General features: G+C 35.9%; 1 non-coding gene across 1 annotated transcript; it reads left to right on the forward strand.

Annotated features, from left to right (window-relative positions):
• The first annotated feature begins 1,771 nt into the window (after positions 1-1,771).
• Positions 1,772-1,878, forward strand: LOC131234174 (small nucleolar RNA R71). Its single transcript, XR_009165583.1, has one exon. It is a non-coding gene; the product is annotated as a small nucleolar RNA R71 (small nucleolar RNA).
• The last annotated feature ends 3,727 nt before the right edge of the window (positions 1,879-5,605 follow it).

A 5,605-nucleotide genomic window follows, 5' to 3' on the forward strand; every position in this document is an offset into this window, starting at 1 on the left:
TTTTTCAAGTCCCCATTGACTTGAATCAATTCCTCAGTTAAACTAAGTTCCAATTCCTCTTCTTTTATCAAGCAATTTATGAAATTCAGCTCATGGATCTCATTATTATCAATGGGCTGCTTACATAGATTAAAAATATTTAGCTCTAGAGTCATGTTATGAAAAGACAAGTTCATCATTCCATTCTTACAATTTATGATTACATTTGAAGTTGCTAGGAATGAGCGGCCTAAAATGATAGGGACTTGAGCGCTAGCATTTACACATGGTTCAGTGTCTAGTACAATAAAATCTACAAGGAAGTAGAATTTCTCCACTTGGACTAGCACGTGTTCTAAAATTCTCCTTAATACCTTAATAGAGCGGTCAGTGATTTGGAGTGTAATCGTAGTTGGTTTAAGCTCGCCTAATCCCATTTGTTTGTAAACTAAATAAGGTACTAAACTGACACTTGCACCCAAATCTAGCAAAGCATGCTCAATTTGGAAATTCTCAATAATACAAGGAAGAGTGAGACTTCCCGGGTCTTTGTATTTGGGTACAACCCTTTGTTGAATGATAGCGTTCACTTTCTTAGTAAGGAAGGCCTTTTTGTGCACATGTAGTTTCCTCTTTACAGTGCCCAAGTCCTTGAGATATTTAACATATGATGGAATTTGTCTTATGGCATCAAGCAAAGGAATATTGACAGTAACCTTTTGGAGCACATCCAACACCTCTTGATATTTCTTGGGGACAGTTGGATTCCGAAGTCTAGATGGGAACGGAACTGGAGACTCATATGACTTAGTCTCTTTATCCTTTTACCGTTGCGGCTCTTAAACCATAACCGGTTCATCATTTTCTTGAGACAGTGGTTCATCCTCCGGTGTTTCTACCAGTTGCATTATCTTGTTATCGACCTCTTTTCCACTTCTCAAAGTAATGATGGCCTTAGCTTGTTCATGATGTAGCTCACTTGGATTTGAGTCTCCAATGAAATGTGTGTTTCTAGGGTTTGACATAGGTTGAGAAGGAAGGGTGTCTTTTTCCCTAGCATTTAGTTGAGCTCAATCCTAGCCACAACTGTATTTAATTCCTGATTTGATTGGATTAGAGACTGATTCATTTGAACTTAAGAGTTCATGAATGTGGTCAATGCATCCTCCACAGATGATCGCTTTGGTGGGGTCACATATGATGCATTGTTAGGTGCCCCAAAGAAGTTGTTTTGTGGAGGCATTTGAGGTGCATTAGGCGCATTAATTTGTGGTTCATTCCTTTAACTAAGATTAGGATGGTTATGCCAATTTGGATTATACGTGTTTCCCATTGGTTGCATAACTGACCTTTGGTAGTTATTTATAGCATTTGCTTGATCATGCTCATACGTGATATTTTGTACAACTGAGATTATTGGACAATCCTTTGTGTCATGATCTGTACCATTACAAATGCTACAAAAATTACCTAAGAAAGTGTTTGCTTTAACCATATTAACCTTCCTAATTCTAAGGCTTCAACCATTCTACCCAATGCAGCGAATTTTGTATTAAGGTCGTCTTTCTCTCTTAGGACATACATCCCCGCTTTCTCTCTAAGAATGAGTCTACTTTGGTCTAATTTAGTAGAGACATCTCATGTCTGCGTATTCTCTGCTAACATATCTAGAAAATCCCAAGCCTCATTATGATCTTTGCCAAGAAAGGTTCCACCACACATCATCTCTATGAACTGACGGGTGTCCATGGTAAGCCCCTTTCAGAAAGCATCAATCACGTGCCATGGTTCATAACCATGATGTGGACAAGTAATTAGAATGTCTTTAAAGCGCTCCCAAGCTTGAAAAAATAGTTCATTCCCCTTTTGGGAGAATGACACGATTTCTTATTTTAGTGCATTTGTTTTGTGCTCGGGAAAGAACTTTTTCAAAAACTCTCTACTTAAAGCTTGCCATGAAGTGATGGTATTAGGTCTTAGAGAGTTAAGCCATGCTTTGGCCCGATCCTTTAGAGAAAATGAGAATAACCTAAGCTTAAGTACATCCCTATTGCTATTATTTACTTGTAACGTTCCAATTACTTCCTCAAATTCCTTGAGGTGCAAGTAGGGGCTTTCAGAATCCAAGCCATGAAATTTAGGAATTAATTGAATCACTCCTTGTTTAAAATCAATGTTCCCTGTGTGAGCAGGGAACACTATGCAAGATAATAAAGTTGATCTCTCAGGGTGTAAATGTTCACGTAAAGTTCGTGGTTGGTTTAACACATTCCTATGAACTTCATTTTCATCCTCAAGAGGAGGATTAGGTTGATTTTCTCTATTTTGATTTATAGTTGGATCTAGCAGATTTGGATTTGGATTATCAACTGGGTCTGCCATGGAATCCAAGTGATGTTAAGTGCCTCCTATAAGTAAATGATCAATGCCTGTAACTAGTCCGCCTTCGGAGGAGAGTCGATTGTTTTGATCCCTACTCCAACGGGACAAACCATCCACACCACACCACAAATACTACTAATTCAAATAGTAAGTATGATACTTAAAATAAAAATAAAAACTTAACCAACAACCCAGGTGGTAGGGCCGACCATGAGGGTTCAATCCACAAAGAAAAATAAATCAACAACCTAGGCGGCAGGGCCGACCATGAGGGTTCAGTCCACAAATAAATAAATAAATAAATAAAACAATAAAAGTAAAACTAATGCAGAAATTAAACTATGTTAATCTAGAAAAAAGATTCAGCGGATGATCTTTGTGATCAAACAACAACTGTAGGACAACCATAACACTTGGGTGATAAAATTCCAAGCAGAGCAACCTTATGTCATAATTAGTGCTTGAAAGACCCAATTAAATTTATTTTCAAAGAAAAAGAAAAATAAATCTACAGAAAATTTGGAGGGTTTAGAAGAGAACTTACCTTAGAAGAAAACTTACCTTAGTTATCTTACACATATCTGATCTATCTCAGTCTCTCCCCGGCAACGGCGCCAAAAACTTGATTGCTTGCCTCCAAGTCAGAGGTTCGTAAGTAGTATCCGGTGAATACAACGTCGATCCCATAGGGAGATGAATTGTGAGAAGGAAAAAATCAAATGCAAAACAAACTAAGTAATAAAAACTAAACTAATGATTTGATTTTAGAATTTTTGAATGGATGTAATTCAACTGAATAAAATAACACCCAAGCTTCAAAGTTCCACACATCGGTTAATGTTCCAAAATCATGATGACTTGGATAACACAACTAGGATCTGAGCACTATGGTCAGCCTAATTGGAAAATAAAATAGTTTAAATATTTTAATAAGTGATATAAAATATTAGAAAATAATGGATGTGTCAGTGATTTTAAGAATTCAATATCAAGGAGATAATGAAAATTAAAGAAATATAACAGGTTGAGAACCTCTCTTATTTAGGAAATCTGATTGATTTAGGGTAAGCCTATCCATCAATGTGGATCTCATATGATGGAAACATATGGATCTCATAAGAGAATAAAAAATAAAACCTAAATAATAGATAACATGCATACACCATTCTTCTTATCATTAAAACAATCAATCATCATAATTTTAAAGAATTATTAAACCCATGTGTTTTCCTTCTAGCCCAAGCTAGAAGGAACTTAGAAAAACATAATTAAAATAAGAAAGAAAAAAAATAAGAAGAAAGAAAACAATGTAAATAGAAAAGATCTAAAAAAAAAACCTTATAAAACTCTAATAAAATTAAAAACTCTTTAAAAATCCTAAATTTTACTTTTAGATGCCTTGAATGATGCTTAGGAATGCCTTAGGAAGCCATATTTATAAGTAGGGAACTCTAATTTTTGTACAAAGTTGAAAAACCCTAGAAACAGCCTCAAATATATGCAGTTTTTCAAAATAGACTTATCGCTCCACAGTTTGTTTAAAATAGATTTTCTGCTGCGCAGTTTTTCAAAATAGACCTTAGAGCTTTAGAATACACTTTTTCAGGACGATTTCAGGATTCTTCACTTCAAATCTTCGATTTTCTTCATTCTTCACTTAGTTTTCTTAGATCTTTGGCATGTGAATTCTTCAATCTTGGTATTCTAAGATCCATCCCTTGCCTTGGTGATTCTTGAGCATCAAATCCATACTTTTTAGCACCCTTTTCCAATTCAAGCTCTTAAATTCACCTTGCAACATATACATGAGTAAAATAGAACATTAAGCTGATTCATGTTCATAAAACCAAGATGTAAATGGGGAAAATTATGAAATATTTGAGTCTCAACACCGCACACTACGTTTATAAAGATTGGAAACTCTGTAAGAGAATTTTAAACTTCTGCCACATTCCTCATACTCATACTTGTTTGCTTATTTCAAATTGCATTCACAGTTGTTTACAAGACTGCGATATTGAGAATAAATTTTTTGCAATAACTTTACGGTTTAAAGTGATTATGACTAAATTACCATTTTCACTAATTATGAATAGGCCACACTATGAACATTGTTAATCTAAACCCTAATAATTGCCCACGGAAAATCTTACCGCCTAATTCATTTCGAAAATGCCTTGATTATCTAAACGAGCTCTAGACCGCTCGTAAGTAGGCCATTAGCTCCGAAACTATAGAATAATGTACATCTCAGTGGGCTTGACACCCATCGCGTGTGGCGAACCAAGGACGTGTCTAAAATAACTTAACTTGGGCTAAAAGCTAAGTGCTTGCAATGTGCGAATCCCTTAGGCCGAAATCTGAAACTTAAGTGAAATAGACCTTCCGTTCTTTCGTAAAGTTGTGGCTTTCTGAGCGTTATATCACAACCAAACCTGAGGCATAAGTTAATGATATTTTCCTACTCATATCCATATAGCCGTGGCCCGATCGACCATCGGTAACCGTTAAACAGACTTTTAATCATATCCATTGATTAGCACATCCAAATGGTGGGCCGATCATATCCATACGTAGATCATCATTAGGGCTAACTATCCTATGGTATATATCGACATGTATACCCCATAATGGGCCCTAGAGGTTAGAAACACTCTCCTATAGGGCTAGTATAATGAAAACTTAGCCCTTGGGGCCATTTGTACAACAGCTGGCACTATGTAAAGCCCTCATTTGGGTACCCCCTCTCCCCATACGAATTTACATTTTTTAAAGGAGAGAAAGAGAGAAAGAAGAAGAGAAAAAAGAAGAGAAGAAGAGTGAGAGTAGGAGTGGGGAGGCTTTAGTGCTTCCCTTCATTGGTTTCCTCCAATCAAAGCCTTAACATCGATCATTTTCCTCCGTTGAATCCACCCCATTCACGATTGGGAGGTAAGAAACAAACATACTTTCCAACCTAGGTTTTTATAGGATGAATTGCATGGATCTTACATATTTCTTGGTGTTTGTATAAGAATTTGTGATTTTTCCCAAATCCATAACCTTAGGAGCTCAAAATCGAAGATTTCTTCTTAAAGGTGCAGATCATTATCTCTAAGTTATCGTTTATCGACCCTTAAGGGTCTCGATTAATGATTAAATACTTGTAGATGAATTTATACATGCTAATATGTTGACATTTTGATTTTTTTTTCTATAATATATGTTATTGGTTGCATATGGATGCTTAGGTGTTTGATAAAAG

Source organism: Magnolia sinica, chromosome 18 (genome assembly GCF_029962835.1).
Source record: "Magnolia sinica isolate HGM2019 chromosome 18, MsV1, whole genome shotgun sequence".
In the NCBI taxonomy this organism is placed as follows: domain Eukaryota; kingdom Viridiplantae; phylum Streptophyta; class Magnoliopsida; order Magnoliales; family Magnoliaceae; genus Magnolia; species Magnolia sinica.